Source organism: Trachymyrmex cornetzi, unplaced genomic scaffold (assembly GCF_001594075.2).
Source record: "Trachymyrmex cornetzi isolate Tcor2-1 unplaced genomic scaffold, Tcor1.1 scaffold406, whole genome shotgun sequence".
Taxonomy (NCBI): Eukaryota; Metazoa; Arthropoda; class Insecta; order Hymenoptera; family Formicidae; genus Trachymyrmex; species Trachymyrmex cornetzi.
The window spans coordinates 71831-93383 of record NW_017298811.1 but is presented as its reverse complement, the minus strand read 5'-3'; the positions used below and the strand labels follow the sequence as shown (position 1 = coordinate 93383).

Here is a 21553-nt window from a genome sequence, read left to right as displayed (position 1 = left end):
GCATTACCCTTCGGAACACGAGCGTGACAAGTGCTGGGATACGTCAAGCGCGATCTGTCGCTATGATTATTGCAATGAACGATTAATTATCGTCGTGCGATTGATAAGCTTCCGTGATCGACAACGTAAGACTCGTATCAGGAGGATGACAGGTTGATTATCGAAACTGATGCATTCGCGCGGTATCATCATTTAAGATGAAAGAGGGGGCTGAGGGACGGGAATTGTAGAATATTGTAGCGTTGCTTGAATTTGCACAACGCGTCTTGAACTTTTTAATTCATGTGTATAATAATTCGTTCCTCTCTTTATTTTGAAGCGCCGGGAAGCGCGGAGCGCAGCACACGAATCGTCGGATCAAATAACTAAAACTAAAATATAGAAATATAGTTTTAGTAACAAAATTTCGTGTATATTTCTCGTACGATGCCGTATATTCTATGCAGTTGCATGTCACGTTTAACGTCGGGAGTGCCGTGTAAAGTGCCTCACGATCGTATTTAACCGCGTTTTCACGAGTGAGTGTTGCGTAAAGCGACTGAATGCAACGGAGTAACATCGTATATACGCATCATACAGGTAAATGTCCTAGAGAATATAAAATTTTGCGTTTTGTTCTTCGCGTACACTGAGAGAAAAATGTTTTGTATTTATGACTATAATTATATATTACTCCTATAATAATAATAATAGTAACTGTGTATATAGTTATATAAAAATATGGTTGTTCCAAAATATAACTGTAAAATTATAGTCACTTGAATCATTTTTATGGTAATTTCAATTATTTTATGGTTATAATAATTATAATTATAGTCATTTTAGGTTACCAACTATATACATTTGTTGCTAGAACTATGTACATAGTTACTGTTATTATTATTATAGCAATAATAATCATAATTATAGTAATATGTAATTATAGTTACAAATGCCAAACATTTTTCTCTCAGTGTAGAATTGTAAAAAAAACTCGCAATGTCGTAGCAACAATAGTTTCAAGTACAAAATTCGATATTAGTTAGAAATTCTCGCGTTTTCTCAGAATTAAAAAGATTAGATCTGTAATATTTTATAAAGTTCCGACAATCAGGTCTAAAGTCCTATCATCATGCAACACTTTAATCAGATTTGATCTTAATTTTATTCAAAACAGGTGATGAGATTCATGTTTAGTTATCATCTTGCTATTGTGTTGGGATTCTGTATAATGTATTTTTTTTTTATTACAGTGAGTGCCAAAAGTATTTGTACAGAGATGTCTTTAAAAATTTTATTTTTTAAAAATAAATATTAACTAGCAATTTAGTAACAAAAAATATAATAAATTATATGTATTTCTCAAAGTTATTTTAACTGAAAAGATAAGCAATAATTACAATGTTATCTTAAAAATAAGCGAAAATGAAAAGTTTTGTTATTGGCACAAAAAGTATTCGTGCAGTGGAGAAATTTAATTTCTAAGATCACTCGAATCTCTCATTTGTTTAGGAATTTATTTGTTTATAATGTTCTCATTGTATAAAATTGTTAATTAATGTTTTTAATAGATAAAGCTTTTTTTATTAAAATTTCCCACGCACGAATACTTTTTGTACTCATTGTAGCTATTATTATTGATTCTATTTTATATATTGTATTTAAATTTTTTGAAAATTCGTCTTATTTAGAGACCATGTGCGTATAATTGTTTCACGCGTACGGCAATGCAGTAACGTGTTTACGCTAAATGCGACGTTAAGCAATCGTCAAGGCAATTCGTGCTGTGTGTTGATGCGTACATGCAAATGAGAAACGCATACTACGTCGTTCATAGGCAAATAAGTGTGTGATTAAGGCATGGGAAATACATCAAGAGTCTTCGCTCGTTTCATTCGCGTCGTCGGTAGTGCGAATGATCGTTGAATACCGTTTCTAACCGATACGATATAATTTCGTCGGTCATGCTCCCGCGTGTTTAATGTTTGCGATTCGCATGGGATTCGAGTCGTGTACATTTTGTGCGAAAAGGTTTTATTTAAATTGAATTTGAAATGGTCAAGTCACTTCAATTGAAAGGCTATCACATAAATTCGATTAAAAACCGGCTGTTTTAGCGTAACGCTGATTTAAAAAATATTGTGATTTGAAAAAGTATACACACTATTTTGACAGATTTTGTTTGATTAAACGTACCTTTTTTTATGCATTTCATGAGACTCTTTAGATAATAAAATACTAATCATTTATAAATAAATCTCGATGTTTTTGAATATTAAATTTAATCGTTTACTGCCTATTATGCTCGATGCTTTATTACGCAGTTATGTAAGCTATGTGTGAATTCAAGAAACTTTTTACACAAAGGTTGTGCTGATTTTTCTCGCGTTTTCTCTTTCACAAACTCAATTACCTCTCTGCTAATAATCCTGACCAGCAGGTGGAAGCAAATATAAAGCGTTGTTTCTTCATTTTGCCGTCGACAATATCGTCTAGTTTAATGAAAATGACTTCCTCTCTCATGAACTTTTTATATTGAACGTCTAAATATAAAAGATAGAATATTTAAAAGAATTGATTTACCTACAACAAACGCATATTGTTCAATATCAACAAAAGAAGAAGCAATAAGATAGTATCGCTAATTAAAAAAATTTATAATTGTAATTAAAGACTAAAACAAATTCCGAGATTTTTAATTTTTGCTATTTTTTTCCGGCTAGTTGCGTAGTTTAGAACAACTTTATGTTTTTGCTGGCAACGTGATTGGGATCAAAATCAACTTTTAATTATCGTGATTTGTTTTTACCGTAAAGTCGACGTTCGAAAGTATCGAAGAAACTTAAGTTTAACTTTTTGAGTTACGTGTCGCATTAGAGATTAATACATTCGCGATTTATGTCCTCGGAATTGCGGTCCCAGTCGCCGGCGATTTTTCTTTATTTTCTCGAGGCAAGAACGTGACAACGTCGGCTTACGGTTCATCACGTGGTTCGATGTTGGTGGCTCGCGTCTTTTAACAGCATTCGTCGTCGTCGTCGTCGTCGTCGTCGTCGTCGACCAATGAGTAATGTCCGGCATAGCGAGCTTTCCGCTAAGGATCTAAGGAGGATTTGTAAGCGCGACCGCGACGAGACCACCGACGACGATCCTTTTGCTCGAAGTCTGATCGTGCATGCGTTTATCTAATTGCCGCGATTATCGTCTGTACAAGGAATTCATTAAGCCGATGCTGTTGGCGATATTCCGTCTGTGTGTGGCGGATGTTATTTGAGTTCGCTCTGTTGAGTTTAAATTATTTCCACGATAGTCAGAGAAGGCCTGGTATTGAAAACCAGTATATCAATGGAAATCTATGATTTTATCAAATTTCATCACGGAAATTTACAATCAAACTGCATTAATTAAAAAATTTTTATACACTTTAGCGATTTATTTATTAAGAAACATATACAAAAAATAATATCTCAAAATATTAAAAAATATTTTTGAAAATTATTAACTCGAATATTTTGATACTTTTTTGAAGGATCTTTAATTTTAAAAACAGAATTTGATAGCTTTTACGTGAAAAGCGTATTATGGCGGAAAATTTGAAGTCACGGACAGCGGCTATGTATAAAGGGCGAGTTTTAAAGAGACTGCGTCAAACCGTATGCAGACAGTAGCTTACTTGATATTCCACCGAGTGCAGGCGGTGTCTTCGCGCGACTGCAAATCGTGGCATTAACGCCCGATCGCTCATTGTTTGTTGACGATGGTGCAGCCTAATATGATCGATTTGTCACTGGATCCGCAGAGCGATCGTGAGTCAAATGCGAGCCGACCGGAACGACGTCGCGGACAAATTTAGGATTGCGTCGCAGATTTATAGAATGGAATCGGATTTTGCGCCTTCCGTAGATTCACTCGATCTCCGCCGTCATGTCCGGAATACAATATTCAACGAATCTGCGTATTTGACGCATGTATTTTCAATAAAAAAATTAGAGGGTCAAACTGAATGACGAATATGCATGAACGATAAAAAATTATTTTTTTCCCACGCATGTATGCATTATTTATAAAAAGATAACCGAATCTTTTTTTCTGAGTGCAGATGCGGAACTTGGTAAAGTTACTTTACAGCAATACACTTTATATCAATAAATGCAATAATATCACTTCGATGCACTGAAACCAAATATCTTTAAAATATCCTCGTTTTATTTCTACATTGAGAAAAAAATGTATTAACTTTATAAACTTTAATAAATATTTATTTGAATAGTGCCGACTAAACATTTACTTGCAGTGAGTAAATATGTACTTAATAAAAAACAGTTAAATCAAATAAATGATTCTCGTGCCAAATAAATATATCTTTGTATTTAATAAATATTTAGTTGGCACTATTCAAACAAATGATTTATTTAAAATTTAATATTTTTTTCAGTACAATTCTAAGGAAAAAATATTTTGATATTTTGTATACAGAGAATTGCATGTTCTATACGCGTTTATATATTTGTTAATTGAACACGAACGGATTCAGTATATTGCAGTGAAAATCTAAAGAGAAATAAACGGACATATTTCACGAGTGAACGAAACGAAGACGGAATGGAGGTATTAGATGGCTTTCTCACGGGAGTGAGATATCTTTACCTTGGCCTAACAAATGGTTCGGACATTCCGAAACGAGGTATTGGGTGTTCGTAAAGTCTCTCTTGGGTCTCACAATTGCGCTGTAAGTACAGGCTATGGCGATGCGATCCTACAAAATCTTTGCTTGCTAGATTCTCTAGTCTTTCTTCGGGATCTTGGTAGTTTACTCACGTTCTCGCGGAGTCCGCGGAGAGACGATTTTCATACTGGATGCGCCGAGAGCATTGCAAAACTTGTCGATGCTAGAGTTTCCTGAGCTTCTAGTATATTAGCGTTTAATGCGTAAATTTGATATACATAATGTCAGTGAAGAGAAGTTTGTTACACTTTGGCAACGCATTTGAGTTAAGTAAATATGTAGAATCATGTATAATTACAGTTTGCTAGTTGACATTAGTAATTAATCGAAATAATAAAAAATAAGGGCAGTAGTGAGTAGATATTTTCAGCAACAAATGTAAAAAAAAGCAGCCAATAGATATAGATGTTAATAAATTTTAATAAGCAAAGAATAATTCATTATTAATTTTAGCGAATGTGTTGTTGTTTAAATATTATTTTAAAGACGTGTAAAATTACCTGTTGTTCTTTTCAAAGATGATTAGCTGTGTTTCCACACTAGATGTAATTTAGATCTCGAGTGTGATACAAGATTGTTTGTTTTGCTCCAACTTGATCTTGTAAATTGCGAGACTTATGAATGCTCGAAGCACGGCAATCTGCCAAGTGGCTTTAATTATGAGATTTGTGGGAATTTGCGAGTACCAACGTTGTAAATTTCTTACTTGACTTGGAATAGACAGATCGTAGCGTCGCGCTTAATCCTCACAGTAATTAGAGGCCTCGCTCTGATGCTCTGCTCGAGAATCTGGAGATGGTAACAGTTTGTCCGTAGATTTACTAACATGTTTTAGCTGCATCGTGCCCCGAAGTCTCATCGAGAAACTGTGATTCATTTGTCAAGAATTTCTCTCCCGTTAAAGATATTCACGAATGTTGATTATCTCTGCGTTAAGCCGTGTATGTTTGTTGATTATTTATCTTAAATTTATCTAATCGTGTACATTGTACTTCACGATGCACCTTAATTTTTATCTGTACATATTAATTTGTTATTTATTTGTTCTACTATTGTAGTTAAAAAGAAAATAGCGAGATTTGTTAATTTCCGCTTTGTATTCGCTCGCGGCAATTTCTTTCATTACTATTATTATTTGAAATTTTTCAATTGCTTCTAAGTTACGTGAATCATGACGGTGAGTAAGCAACAATCACACACGCGACAGTCGGAGAGGCTGTAAACGGTAATAGGTGTAAAACACGTTGGCCAAATGAAATTGTACATCGGCGTCAGGAGTTGTTTGCGAGCTGAAATGATCGCGTGACATACGGTAACTCTCGGTAACCGTAACTATCACGCTCGTCGCTATTTCCGATGTCCTGCGCGAGCGAGCGAGCGAGCGATTACGAAAGTCAGCATTTAATTATAATCGAATTATCTTCGGGTTGGACCGGTGGGCGATGCATTAGACGCATGCCACGTACACAGCGCGATATTGATGAATTATTGTTTTCTATTGTGCGTCCATATCATACGTGCTACTGATTTAATAGAACGTTTGCGTCCACTGAATGTGGTCCGTGGACCCCCATATACGATAGATTATTATTAATATTGAATATATTACCGCGATTGCCGTGGCGTTTTAAGTTCAATATTCCCAATTATCTTTCTCGTCGAGATATTGAAAGAAAGCCAGTTACTGAAGAGGCTGAGAAGCGACTCAGGTAGCTTCTCGCCCTAATGGAGTGAACTGCAATATTCACAAAACGTTAGCATTTAACGAGGTATAAATAACCAGTAAACTGTGTAGCTTCTTTAAAGAAAAAGCCAGTTATTTTTATGCCTTTTTTACATGATGAGCAACAAAGGATTTTTAACTTGGGGATTAAAAAATTAGTCCCTGGAGTTATCGCGATACTGTAAATTGAATTTACTTCTTGTATCCAGTTTCCCATCATCTTCATCCATTAGTCGATCAAGCTTCGGAGAGGGATTGCGGGGGCTCAAGTGGATAATACTCCAGAGGGAAAAACCGGAAGCGATGGTGGGAGCATCCATTCGATGCGCCGTTAATACAGCCGTTTATATATGGCACAGAGAGCCGGGTACATTGAATCGTTACCCGGGGAATCGTCGCGAGAGGATGCAATTCCCTCGCGACTGGCTGCGCGTTCGGTGTCGTTAATACCGAACTAATCTAACTTCGCGTCGTTAGGGCGATAAACAATGTTACCTCGGAGCTGCGCTATCGTAGGCGATGCAGCCAGCTCAGCCGGCCGTTCGATCAGCCACGAACTGCAGATCGTATGGGGCAGCAGGGTGTGGGTGACCGAATTTATTGGTCACTTGAGATAATTGGCACGTATCATTCTCGGCCAGTCTCGATTGCGGATTTGAACACGGACTGATCACGCAATCGGTGTGTATCGCGAGTAAATATCCGCGTCTCCGTTTATTCGTGGAAGTAATTAGAAATTAGAAACTCGAGAGTGAAGCACAACCACCTTCGGCGACGGTAAACCAGTAATCCAGCATTTCCTATTTCTGCCTAATGGTAGAAACATGATACATTCGGTATACATATATTTGGTAGATTCTGGTAAACATGCTAATCCCATATAATATGCAAGCGTTGCGCAGTAACCGTGTAATAGTTGCAGTAACATCGTCTTCATTGCCTTTGAAGTGTATTACACCTACCTAAGTAGCACATTTAGCAGTTATTATTATACTATTCCACGAGATAGAATTACGGTTCATTATTGATCATGTGGAAAGGTAGTCATTAACATGAGAAAATTGATTCAAACGTGCTCTCTCTCTCTCTCTCTCTCTCTCTCTTCTCCGAATCCAAAATATTTTTGTAAGGAAATTAAAAATTTCCAGTTGAAGAAAGTAATTTTTTCCTTCATATATACATATTATACACATTTTATCAGATATCTATAGAGTTTTGCAATATTGAAGTACTTTTCATTTCCTTCATTGAGATCTTTTTAATTTGGTTTTAAATTTCTGCCACATTTAATCGGTTTAATTACCGAGAACATCCGATTGCAACTTCTCTTCTAGCGCTTTCCTGTCAAAAAGTAGAGACCAGTTTTCGTTTTAGCTCTCTCAGCATTTGCAAAACTTTTTAATGGTTAATTACGACAGCATTTCGGTTGAATAAGTGCAACGAGGAGCTAGACGGTAGCCAAACTTAGTTTTGTTTTACGGTAATAGTCGATGCATCTTCAACTGTAGTAACCTGATTACATAAAGAGTAAGTCTTTACTTGGCTGAACGAAGACTCTTGTTGAGAAGCTTTCGGTCGTGATCGATTCTAACTTACAGCATTATTCGATATCAAAACAGCTTCGCGTAGGAAGATTGCACGAGAATATATATGTTTCTTGCAAATAATACTTTTAGCCGCGAATAATTTGTATCTTCAGGAAGAAAGAGATTTAAAGATTAAAGCGATAGCAATTTTACATTGTAATTTAAAACAAATTTTATAGGCAAGGGATTCAGGAATTATTGACACAAATGTTTTAAATATTGTGTTTTCTCTTAGCAGAAAAGTATTTTATTTTTATTGTACACTATTACTTAAAAGATTTCGAATTTTTTCTTATGTTGAGATCGAAAGCTGTAAATATAAACTAAATGATAAATGTGATTCATATCATTTTCTTTTTATACAATTTAGCATTTTTCAAAATGTGAACTTTTAATTGTACATGTTTAATTCGCGCTTTAGCTCAAAAGAAAGATTGGCCGTAATGAATTCATAAAACATCGACGATTATGACACATTATTTACATGTTGTACATGCATCATAATTTTTAATATAATTTTAATATAGTCCTCTTTTATAGATTTTTCTTATAAATTCGAACTAATATTCCAACTGCGCACTACAATAACATACGTGATAAAATACCGTATATGATTTACTTTCTACTTTTTTCATTTTGCAATGAATTGTTATATTAATTTTATGATGTGGCTAAACAAGAGAAATCGGTGGTAGTATTTTGGAACCACTCAATCGCACTGAAACAGCATGGAAACAGTTTGACGGTAAAACGTGACGTGTTTATCTATTCGTAATTGTGCGTGTTAATGCATTCATGTCGTTTGATATTTGCAGGAAACGTCAAATGATGAACCATTGATTTTACCATATCGAACATATTACTAAACCGCTTTGACACTTTGACGTACTTTTAGCATCAGAGAGTCAAAACGATCTGATTGCTAACGAGTATTTTCGTATCGCGTACATGGTTTCATAAATGATCTTTTTTACCGCGATTTCTGTTTTATTTCACACACATATCGCACGTTTATACTTTACAAACAACATAAAAGCCGATCGTATAATCCACAGATAATGTGAAAATTTAATAGTGCACCAGAAATGTAATTGCCTCATGGGTATACTTCATTTTGAACATTAATTTTTTTCTGTCTGTTGAGATTGCGAATACTATACCGGATGCTTTATTATAATTTAAATAGTATCTGACGAATATAAGACTTCAAGGGCTTTCAGACAGAAAATTAAAATTGTTTTTAAATATAAAAGTTTACTAAATTTTTCAATTTTAGATTAATATTATTTTATATTATTGTTTGTGATATACTGTTTTAAATTCTAATTATAATACGTTCTTTCTTGTAGCATAATTTGTAACATTTTGATATATATTAATACAATTTATTTAACACATTTCAATACAATACGTTACTGTCACTTAGCGAGAGAAGATGAAAATTGGGTATCGCGTCTGAGGATTAATATTGACGCTTCGATACGCATCGGTATTACCTCGAACGTAACGTTCGAGGTGTGCAATGTATTCGTGTTGCCATTTGAGGTGTACCAGAGGCATGGCTTGAAATTGACCGTGGGGTTTATGCGCGTAATGAAATTCTGATGGGACTCTACGCGACGCAACCAATCGACATTTTGCGGTCTGCTCGACCGCTCGGCCGGAAATTCGCTGTCCGCCATCTTCGAGCTGGACGTGTCCAAGTGCCAAGCTTGGCACACATTCAGAGGCAGTTTTATTAACCCTTTCTTATCGCGCAGCTGAAGATTGAACGTATCGAAATGGAGAGAGCCGTCAAAATGTCGATCGACCAATGAAAGAATAATTAAAGAGAGATAGTTGATATACATCAGTTACATTAATTTTATATGCACATAAATTGCCTGTATTTATAAAATATTTTATATTTTTTTTTATTTTGCTGCGATATGTCGCAATTTATTAATTGATATGAAATCAACGCTTTACGAAAGAAATTTCCTCCCGTCAGGGGAAATTTTGAAATTAATCTAATATATTTTTCGTGTCTTTTTAATTTTGAGTAATTTAGAAAAGAGTTAATTATTATTCAAATATATTAAGAATACTGCACAAAAAAAAGTTTCCGAAATTGTACCACAACTTAAACATTTAATTATTCATGAATTTATCTTTCGTGAGAGATTGATTATCATGGTAATCCCATATAATCTCGTTTTAAAGCGACCGACGTAAATCAACTAAGCACCATAATTACCTGCCATAAATCACACATTAGGTAATAAGCATCGGCAATATTTTTTTTAGCTAATGTATTTCGTATTCGTGTAATTATTAATATAATTTCCGAATTAAACATGATTCATCGATGCCGCCTTATCGTTTGCTATGGACACAGGCCAATGCTTAATCAATATCAATCAAGTGATTCATCAAACGAGAGAAAATCAGGATTTTGATGGATGTGCATATCGTGGTATTGTACTTAAAGTTTCTTTCCAAGTTATAGCGAGCCAAGGCGATTTTGACTTTGATGTTCGTATAAACGGTTTTTTTTTCACTAACCTGAATTATCTGGTCATGACTGGCTGAATACCAACTTGAATTTTATCGGTCAACAACGTTTGTTGTTCTGTAGCTAAAATAAATATTAGGCTTATCGGATTGTATACGTAGCTAATTCTAATTATTAATTTAATAAATTAATCGTGATTATTATGACAATTTATTACGTTATTACTACATTATCTAATCATAGCTGTTTAATTATTTAATACATTATACTATGATTTTGACTACATATTATTACTATAATTATATCAGTTTTATATTTATAACGTACAATTTTTTAATGACTATTTATGCATTTTACATTCAACATAACTTTGTTAAATGGATACTGAATGCAAATATTTCTAATAATTTTTATCGTAACAAAATCCCGTGCAACGTTAAATTTATGCTATTTTAAAGACTAAACTTTTTGCGATAGAAATATTCTTGTGGCACAATTTTTCAACATTTATATGTTAGAAATCAAGCATTAACTTTTTTTCACTTGCATTTAATATTCTTCATTTAAAAATAAATTACATTTCTGACTTCTATATAAAAGTACTGATTGACACACAAAACATATTGCAATGTCGCGGAGGCAAGCAGTGCAGTGGCAAGATTGCATATTTTAATATATTATAAAATTTTAAAATACATTTTCAATGGAAAATATAAATTTATTAAAAATACATTTTTTTAATAAAATTCAAAGCTATTTCGAATTGATGGCAAATATCACTTCTCTTTTGATTCCGATTCGGAGCGGCCATTTAATTCCACTGAACAGTGCACTTAAATAAGTAAAGGCACTCGAATTTGTTTAGAATCGGACAAAGCACTGAAAATAATGCGCCATACAAAACGACTGATGACGGCTTTTGTTATGCGACACGAATTTGACATTGCGCCATATACGGAATGCTATGTAAAGGATCGTCAGAAAATGTCTGCAGTCAATATTCGCGTCGCATCGTGAAGTACCCATCACCGCCGTAGTGTATCGACTGTTTGACGTTAAAGTATATGACAGTCGATAAACCGACGAGCCGCTTCCTCGCCAATTGTTCGCGTCGGTGGACACGAAATTAGTTTCGCCGGACAGAACGTCCGCAGAATGCATAGCGCGAAGCCATTCTTTTTTCCCCTCGAAGTCATTTTATTTGTCAAAAATATTTTATTGTTCGTTTCGTTTGCACACCGTCGCTCGCTTTTAAAACTGAAATTCAACACGCAAACTGTCGCCCTTTGTACCCTAATTGAATCGAGCGTGGGTGGCCCCTGTGCTATGTTTTTGAACGCGTCGGGGTTTTGCGTTCATCTACGCGCGAAATTTGGGTTTCTATATCGAATCCCGAGGCTGTTTCCGGCCTTCGAGCAATTTCCGTCATGCGACCTTGTACGATCCTTGGATGGTCAGCGGTCGTGAATGGAAATAACACAGAAATTGAATCCACGTGGACGACGATGATAGGTATTGAATGATAGGTATTTTTCTCGGGAGTTTTTGTTGATATCTGATTCCGTGATACCTGTGCTATGAAATCATTAGGACGTATATTTTTGTATTATCAGCCAATTCGCAGCTTATGATGTTGAGGGTGTTGCAAATTTAATAATGTTTCCTTTCGCTCAGCTTTCGGTTTGGTGCTTTCACGACGTGCGTCACTACGCTTACATAATTTAATGCCCTATTCGGTTGTGCTCTGCGCACAAACGGATAAGCGTGACTTAACAGGATTCCCATTTGCGTTTGAGATTACTTTTTTATAACAGTACTTATTCAGTTACGTAATATATATTTACGCAACAAGATGGTTATTGAATTTTTATACAGAATTATACTTTGGTCGAAGTTATTTCATTAATTTTTGATGTACGGAATAGAACTGGGAACATCTACACGTTCATCATTCTTGGATTTGGTGTTACGGAAAAACATGTTTGATAAATGTTCATATCATTTTGGGATCTTTTACCGAAAGGTAAATGTTAATGCGAAATTATCATGTAATTAATCTGACGGTGTATTAATCCATAGCAAGTTGTTATCTTACTCGGGACAATAACCTCGCACGAGGTATTGATTTTCGCAGAAGCCTAAGTCTGTATATAGGCACAACCCGTCGCAAATATCATAAATTACAGCAAATGTCAAATTATTTAATGAAAACGTTGTGAATGGAAACCGATAAGTTTATTTCATCCTGTTGTGTATTCTGATACAATTACATACAATTTGAGATTCAATATTTTTTGTTCTTTTTATTTTTATATTGTTTAGTTTTTTTTCTTTTTTTTATTATTTTCTTTTATTTTTATATACAAAGAATACATGAAAGACTAGCTCCGCAAAGTATCCTTTCTATTAAGTTCTGTTTTGAGTACTTAAAAATTTTGATCTTTTTCTCTAATTATAAGAGATAAGTAATTGACAAACACATGATGCTATTAACATATGATGTGCAATGTTTATCATACGGATACTTAAAAGTTCAATAGAGTATTCATTTGTATTCTCTCTGATGATAAACTCTTTTATACAGCTTAAATTTGCGTGAAACTTGCGACAAGTTGATCAGCCTGGTGATGTATCGGTAATTTACTTGTGCTATATTTTCTTGAAAAATAAATAGATACACGTTATCGGCAATCGCTAGCGACAAACCCTGATGGAATAATCGATAGGCCCAACCTCATTAAAGGATCTGTGTCGTGCGTATTAATTAATTACGCCGCTAACATCGATCTTCAATCTCGTTTCTTGACAATTTCGCTAATTAAGTACGTTCTCTATGTTGGGAAGTTATCATCCAGCGCACTTCAATCTTGCATCCGACGGTGAAATCGTATATGTGTATGTACGTATACGGGTGTACGGATTTTCGGAATAACACGTGCGCGTATATATGTGTGATTGTTGGAACAAAACTGATGCGCATGTGTATATACGACAAAGGTTTTGGAAATTAACTCTGGTATTAATAAAGCATGGATAGTGTGGTTTATGTCCTTTATAAAATCCATATCTATAGCTGATATTAACTCTATGCGGTCGTAAGCCGTAATAATTCCGCGTAGTAATTTAAATAATTTGAATATTTCATTCCATTTTAACCGCAAAGGGGAGGGGATTATGCTAAAATACGTAGGAAATAAAAATCTTAGAGTCATATTGTACAATATATACAGGGTGTTCTGAAAATTGTGGTACAATCGGAAAGGGGTGATTTCTCATGGAAAAGTAAGTCGAAAATATAGAATAAAAATTTTTTTATATAAAATTATGTTATCGAAAAAAATCGAGTTCGAATGTCTTTTTTTCTCATTGATAGTAGTAAAAAAATACAGGACATTTTGGAATTGCTACAAAATTTCATGTAATATCTTCTGGCACATTTTCACCACGACGTACTCGGCGATCGCAGTTCCGTTCGATGGCGATCAATGATCGCACCGCAGGCGTTACTTAATTATGTGCCTCGCGTGTAGTTGGGTGCTTAGCTCGACGGCAGCAAATGGCCGATCGGCAATATAAATATCCATTCATGAGAGTGGTCAACCGACCTCGCGAATGCAACGCGTTTATCAGCCGTAATCTTTCTCATGGTGCATTCGCCGGTCGAGCAAGCCGGTTACGTAACTCACGGCACGCCTGAATGGACGTACTCTCGACACTCCAGAAAACGATTCTTACGTTAAATCGTAGGAACGACACTCGAGTTGACAGAAAGAACAAAAAGGAGCGGAAAGTAGAATTAGATATTTATTTTCTGATCCGCATAATTGTACATATTTATTAGAAACATTACATAAAATTATATATGATTAGATATGTATAATAAGAAATAATCAGAAATATAAATTAATTATAATATAATAGTCATTACAGTACTGAGACAGAATAATCGATAATATTAGCAAGCGAAGGATTTTATATTGTTAAAAAAAAATATATTTTAGAATTACTATAACAGTTAGGATAAACTCGAATATTATGATGGCCGTACAGAAAAGATGATCATAGGCTGTTTCTCCAATAATTGCTAAATAGAGCATTTTTGCAGTTATTCTAAAATTTCTGAAAACCTATGACCATTTTCCATACGATTATCTTACCGAGTTTACCTATGTATTATTAAATTATTTTTATGTTATAAAATAGGAGGGCTACGAGCATGAACTAAATCTTTTAATATACAAATTAATAACAATAAACAAAACAATTTGCAGACGTTTCGACAACGATCGGGTCATTTTCAATGTAAGTCGCAGTATTTATATAACAACGTTATAACGTTTTTATGTAAATATCTGTATTATAATTTTATTATTTTTCTATTTCTTATTTATGCAATAATTAAAATTAGACTAAATTATATTTAGATTTAGTTAGTGCGTCATGTATAGTAGACGAAAAATTAATGATCTCTTAAAGTCAGTCATATAAATGTAATCACTCGACGTAAATCAACGAGAAGTAAATTCTGTAGGTTAAATACGATTAATATTCTTGATAATCTCAGCGATATGTTAATATATAAGTTATCTTTGCACATAATTATGAGTATCTCTCTGATAGAATTACTTGCAACTTTAAAATAGATTTATAAAATCAGTATTGCGAGTTTTTTTTTCTAAAATGTATAAGAAATAGAGCACCGTTTTTTACTTTTTATTTTTTTAATGAAGTGTGATTGCGATCTTGTTTATGATTTATCGGATGGGAATATTAACGAAACATCTTTTAGTGTAACGTGGATTATTTATCAGAAATATCAGAAACATCGAGAATTTGAGTCGCAAAATATTTTAGTAAATTGTAGAAATTAACAAAAACTTACTCTAGCGTACAATATTTCTGCGATAACGTTGCTTGTAATCGGAAGGAAACACCATGCTTTTACCACTCACTACTGATAAAGCGTGATCGTGGGATGCTGCCGAGCATTGACGTATCCGATAGCAAAGCAGCGTAGAGCGAAGATCTAGTATCCAGGATCGAATTCGTGTTGTAAACAAGGAATAAACAAAGTGCTTACATTAAGTACATACATCAATGATAGGTATCTGATAAACAGTCCGCGATAATAACAAGTTGCGTTACACTAAAAGATATTTCATTGATATTCTCAGCTAGTATTTAGCTTGTAAATCGTCGTTAATATGAAAAGTATTATTAATTATTACCGTTTCGATTAAAAAATAACAAAAATAGTGAAGGATATATCCTCCTTTTCTCTCGTTTCTTTTTCTTATACGCTTCTCGCACGAAAATTTATATACACGTTCTATATACGATGCATGGGTCCGAATTTTCCCATCCGCGCAGTTTCCCGAGTAATGTGCGTGGTTAACAAATTATCCACCTCCTGCCGTTCATCTCGGAATGAGCGAACGACCGCAGAATCGCGCAGCAGTGCCAGTGCAGCACGCTCGCGTGTGTTCTCTGTAGTGGCACGTGTAGCGCGGCCAGCGGAGGAGAAAGAGCGGGAGCGAGAGTCGTGTCGAGTGATAAGGAAGTAACAAATTGTCTAGCTAGACGAGCCCCCGGCCGACTGTGCGACGTGCTTGGCACGAAACTCGCGCGGCGGGGCTGACCGGTTAGGTCGGCGCGGATCGTTACCGAAAGACGACGACGGGTCAGCACTCGCGCTGCGGTCGATCGTGACCTGCGAAATAATGCGAACACCAAGCAGCCCGGGTCCCGACGAATTTATCGACGGGCTACCTGAGCCCCGGGGAACGCTCGCTCGTTTGGGATTCATTTCAATTTTTGAACCTAGCGATTTCGTGATAGCATCTCAGTGTGAATTCATGGTTTTCTTGTCGCTCGCTGAATATTGAAAAATGCCTAAAGTGTTAAGTATTGGAAATGCAGACTGTTTCAAGATAACGTTTATCTTTCTTTTTCCGGGATTTAAATGGAGTTATACATAAGTTTGATAATGTAGAAGAAAAATATGTTGACGAAGTTTATTCTGATAAGAAAATAGTGATTACTTGCTTCTGTTAGGAATATAATAAAAATAAATCTTAATTGAAATTTTCCAAGTATGATAGCTTAGGAAATAAAATATTTCTATTCCAAGTAGATGTCATTAAAGTTGTACTATATTTTATAGAGGTGTAGATAGAGAATTATCAAGATTTAAAGATTTAAGAATTGTAAAAAGCGCGTTTTTAAATGTCTTTAACTTATTTAAATCCAATTTGTTTTAGCATTTATTTTACTCTTTTTTTTACTCTCTAAATTCTTTGGGGAATGGAATTTCACTTTAAAGAGTGAAAATTGAGCCAGTCTTGAAAGAGTGGCTCAATTTTCAGTCTTTAAGAAAGAGATTTTATTCTTCAGAATGAGATTCATTTCAAGAGTTTTAGAGAGTACATGTTATTAGTACTCAGGACGTTTAGGCTAATTCTATAATGTGCTTTTTGTTTCCTGTTTCTTGCTGTTTGTCTCTTGCCTTCTTGATCGAAAAGGCAAGAAACAAACAGAGGCAAACAGCAAGAAACAGGAAACAAAAAGCACATTGTAGAATTAGCCTTAATAATTGACGTTGTTTTTTCGGTTAAATGGTCATACTAAAGTCAAGTGATGTAAACGAGAAGCGTATATATTATGTCGTATGTGCCTCTGGGCAGTACGGCGACGGTGTCTCGTTTTCTCGCAACTTTTGATGGTTTACGGTGGACACGCGCATACTTATCCCAGACATTAACAGCCGGCAAAATGGCGACTATAAATTTCAGGCTGACGTTCCGACGGCCACGTTAATTCTTGGACGTTCCAGTTACTTGGCAACATTGTCCGCCATTATGTAGATTACCAAACAATTCATTCTAGAGCTCACACGATCGCCCGCGCATTATTACGCGATGAATAGTAAGAATTATGGATAAAAATACCAGCGTATTATAGGAAATTATTAGTACAAAACTCGAAATGCCATGAAGGAATTCGAATTTAACAGAAACCTTCATGCTTTGTAAATGAGATTTCTCTCAAGGAGTTACATGATTGATGTGAACTTGCGATAGAAACACGTTAGGAAATTTATCACAACCATTCATTCATGTTTGTCAAAAGCTACTTTATTAAGAAACTCGTAATAAGTTTTTACATTTTATAGATAACTCTTGTAAAATTTTATAATTTTATTTTAGAAAATATTTTAAATGATAAATTTGTTATCTTATAAAGTTTGCAAAGTAATGCATCTTGGTGTAGGTACCAATGTAACATTGATTTCTTTGCGCGGCGTTTCTTTAGAATTCTATATTTATGGACTACAGGAATGTAATTGAATAAGACAACATTTTGGAAAATTTGTATTAAAAGAAAATAATTATATTAAAGAATAAAGAAAAATTAAGAGCCGAGAGAGAGAGAAAGAGAGAAAGACATAAAATAATATATATATTTTAAGACTCTAAGATGTCACGATAAGTATCCTTTACATATAAAAAAATTAAATAAAGACGCATTGAATAGAAAATTATGACATAAGAGAAAAGGAAAAAGGGAAGAGAGAGGGAGAGTACTTTCTGACACGAGAAGGCATTTCTGTAATAACTTCCCCCTGAAAGGCTTCGAAGGATGAAGTTGATATCAGGAGAAAAGAGGAATCTCCAATCGAATATGCGAAGAAGAAAGTACTTTCCAAGGAATCTTAGATCTTTATTCGCTGCAGTGGAAATACGTTGTTTTCATGCTTTATCGACGCCACTCTGATAAGCTTTTTTTAGATTTTTTTCAGATTCCATGGATATCGACATCGATCTGATATCGCACTGTTATAATTACAAAGAACTTATTATTGCGTATATAGTCGCCGGAAAATGCATTTTATTTGAAACGTATCTTCGTATATTCCAGATTTTCCATCACGTACGGTTAACATTTTTCATTCATTTGATAAAAAGTCACATTTGAATCAGGATAGAGTTATAGAGAATTTTATGTCATAAAATGAAATAGAAAGAAGAGATATGAATCAGTACGAATAAACTAGAATATTTGACTCGATCATGTGAGATAAGTAGATCAGGAAGCAATTTTGCAAACACAAATATAAGTCAACGATTAATTTTTTCCTTGATTTTCTTTCTTTGATCTTCTTTCTTTTCTATAAAATGCATTTACAATGTAGATCGTTTCGGCGAATCGTGGTGGAAGCTACTCTTAATGTTATGTAAAAAGCCTCCTTTATCGCGTAGGAATGTATACCGCCATTGATTTACATATGAAGTATGACGCTATCGACTTCACGTAAAAACTTCTTGTGAGATATTTAACGAGGCGGAACAGGAATGGGAAAATAATTGTGGACTCGGTGATACAGTACGCGTAGCGCGCATTGCCACTTTGTTGCAATTTAAATAATAATCATGACATCGCACTAGATGTAGTGGGCAAATGGTATTCGAATAATATGTTGTCACGCGAGCTGCGCCTGATACGTTTGCATTTTTAGCATTTATTGCCAAGGTACGCCTTATAATAATCAGTTGCCAGTAGACAAGATACCTGTCTGGTCTTCCGAGAATGTCAGCGCGCACGGTGAAATTAATTTTCTCACATGCTGCAAGAATAATAAATAGTAGTAAATCAAACTGGCATTAATCTAGCTGTAATTTTTTATTAATTAAATGCCACATTTATCGATAAGTCGCTTGTTACCTTGACCCAGATAATAAGATCATTTCAATTTCGTATTAGTTATTCCAAAGATTCTTTGTTTACGGTGTTCACAAGTAGGTACCCGTTTCCACAAGTATTTTCAAGAGAATTCAATTAAAATTTTTCTTTCTAGGAAATTTAAGATAACATCTTCTCAAAGAAAGTAAGTAAAATGGAGCGTAAGTTATATGCTTGGTTATATAACAAGACGGTACGTCTTCTTTTAGATGTATTCTAATTAATTATGAATATTAAAGAATATTTTAAATCTTTTTAAATAAATGTTAAAAGTAATGATTGTATAATAATATATGTGTATTTCTTTGATTGAAATATTAATGTTGTGAAACATTAAATAAATACTTGATCCAGTTTGGTAGTTTGAAATGAGGCTATTATAATACAGTGGGATTTTATCAGCACAGTGCGACGATTAATCACTGTTGGTGAAGTCAGGTCGGTGCTAGATGGAAACATCAGATAACTCTTCACGTCAATTGACGATGTCGACCCAGCCATTCACTTTCGTTCGATTTTCGTGTTTCGAGGCATGCTGAAACGGCGCCTCGAAGCTGCGACAGCTATAGACATGTGAATGCTCGCGGAGGCGGTCGCTATGTTGCACTTCTCGCACGCGTGGGAGAGATAATAAATAATACGTTGTCGAGAAGCTGACACATTCGCTAGCGCCGTGTAACGTTGCATTAACAGTATTAATACGTTTATAGTATGGGCATTGTAATAATACTGTCTTCCGTAATGAGAGCGGATGGGAATCACAAGTATCGAAAACTCCCTTCAAATTTATAATTGCGACTATATTTAGATAAGCTTAGGTCGAGTAAATTTGATAGAATGAATCGAGGTATGTCACGAGAATCTTGTCATTCAGAAGATCTATTAACGATAAAATAGCGTTGAAAAACATAAAGAGTAACTTGCGTTTTTCATCATATTGAGTGATAGGTTCAAGACAGTACATTTGCAATTGTATTGAAGTGCATTATCATAAATATGTAGTACAAAACTTGATAGTTAGAAATTGATAAAATATTTAAAAGGAATATAGAGCTTTCTCTCTTTCTTTTTAAGTAAGTATATAAAAGTTTAGACTCTCTCTTAGAAGCCGACTAAGTGCATGTGTTCTACTTTTCTCTCAGTCTTTCTATATTTAAAATAGAATAGGGTTTCTCAATTTTTTTCTTTTTACTGGAAATGTAGATTCTAAAAAAATTCTAGTGAGTTTTATATATTCGATTCAAATAGTTACGTATATAACGCGAATTATTACGTAAAGATCTATCGATTGCAAATGCTCTGCTGTAAAGGAAAAGAAAGTTAAATGAGGTTATTCTGCACTTTGAAAACTATAAATTTCTGAGGAAACTTTCCAAAGATATTTCGATCATAACGAATTTTTATGCAGAGAAAGCTTTCTGCAAGACGAAGATCTAGGTGGATTTTATTTTCGGGCATTTGTCGATGTCGATACGAATTTGAGCTTCTTCTCAATGTTCTGATTCTACCGTATAACATAGTACATGGTCTTGCGTGAAATCGCGCGCCTGTAGGAGTGGCTTTCCATGTCTGCGAACGTGGCAGAAGAAATATTTAACGGGAGGAAGACACCGAGGCGAACGGAAACGGGAAGATTATTACTCGGAGTAATAAACTGCCAGACAAGCGATACGCCGGGTAATGCATTGCCACAAAGCCGTTACAATGCGCCCGGTTTTATGCTACGGCTGCACCCCGTGTAATTACCGTGGGGTGCATGCTACACTCAATAACGAGCGACTTGTGGCGCATAATCATTTTACTTATTTCGCGTTATGGACGCGTTAGCTAATAAGAGGGAATTAGGATAGCTATGGAATGAGTGCGAATTAGAGAGTATTAGATTATTAAAGAAGCGATACTCTGCGTATTCCGTCTTTTTTTCTTTCAAATTTAAACGCGAGCGTAAAATGCAATTTCTCGTTATTTTGTCTACGACATTTACAGTAAGGTGATTGTGGATTGAATTATGTTATAATTCGAAGAGTAGACCTCTGGCAAATCTTGATGTATAGGGTAAACTAGGATATTATGGCCATACGGAAAAGATGGCCATAGGCCATAATTTCTTCAATAATTGATAAATAGTGCATTTTTACAGTCATTCTTAAAGATAATCAATATTTACAGTACTTCATATGAGTACACTGTGTGTTCAGAATAACAATATTATAAATATTATCTAATATTTTTTCTTTCGACTATCTGCAAAGTTTTGCACGTGTCTGTTAAAAACTGTTATAATGTCTAATAAATTACAGTTAAGC

The 21553-nt window shown here is 34.7% G+C and overlaps 1 protein-coding gene across 3 annotated transcripts in view; it reads left to right on the top strand.

The window, feature by feature from the left end:
* Window positions 1-21553, top strand: part of LOC108764279 (uncharacterized) — a 134356-nt gene that overhangs the window by 47106 nt on the left and 65697 nt on the right. Inside the window, exon 1 of one of the 3 annotated variants that reach the window (XM_018512430.1) lies at window positions 507-579. The exons of the other annotated variants lie outside the window; for them this stretch is intronic. The gene's annotated coding sequence lies outside the window, so the exon portion shown is untranslated. Of the gene's footprint in view, window positions 1-506; window positions 580-21553 lie in introns of those variants that run through there. 3 annotated transcript variants of the gene reach the window in all.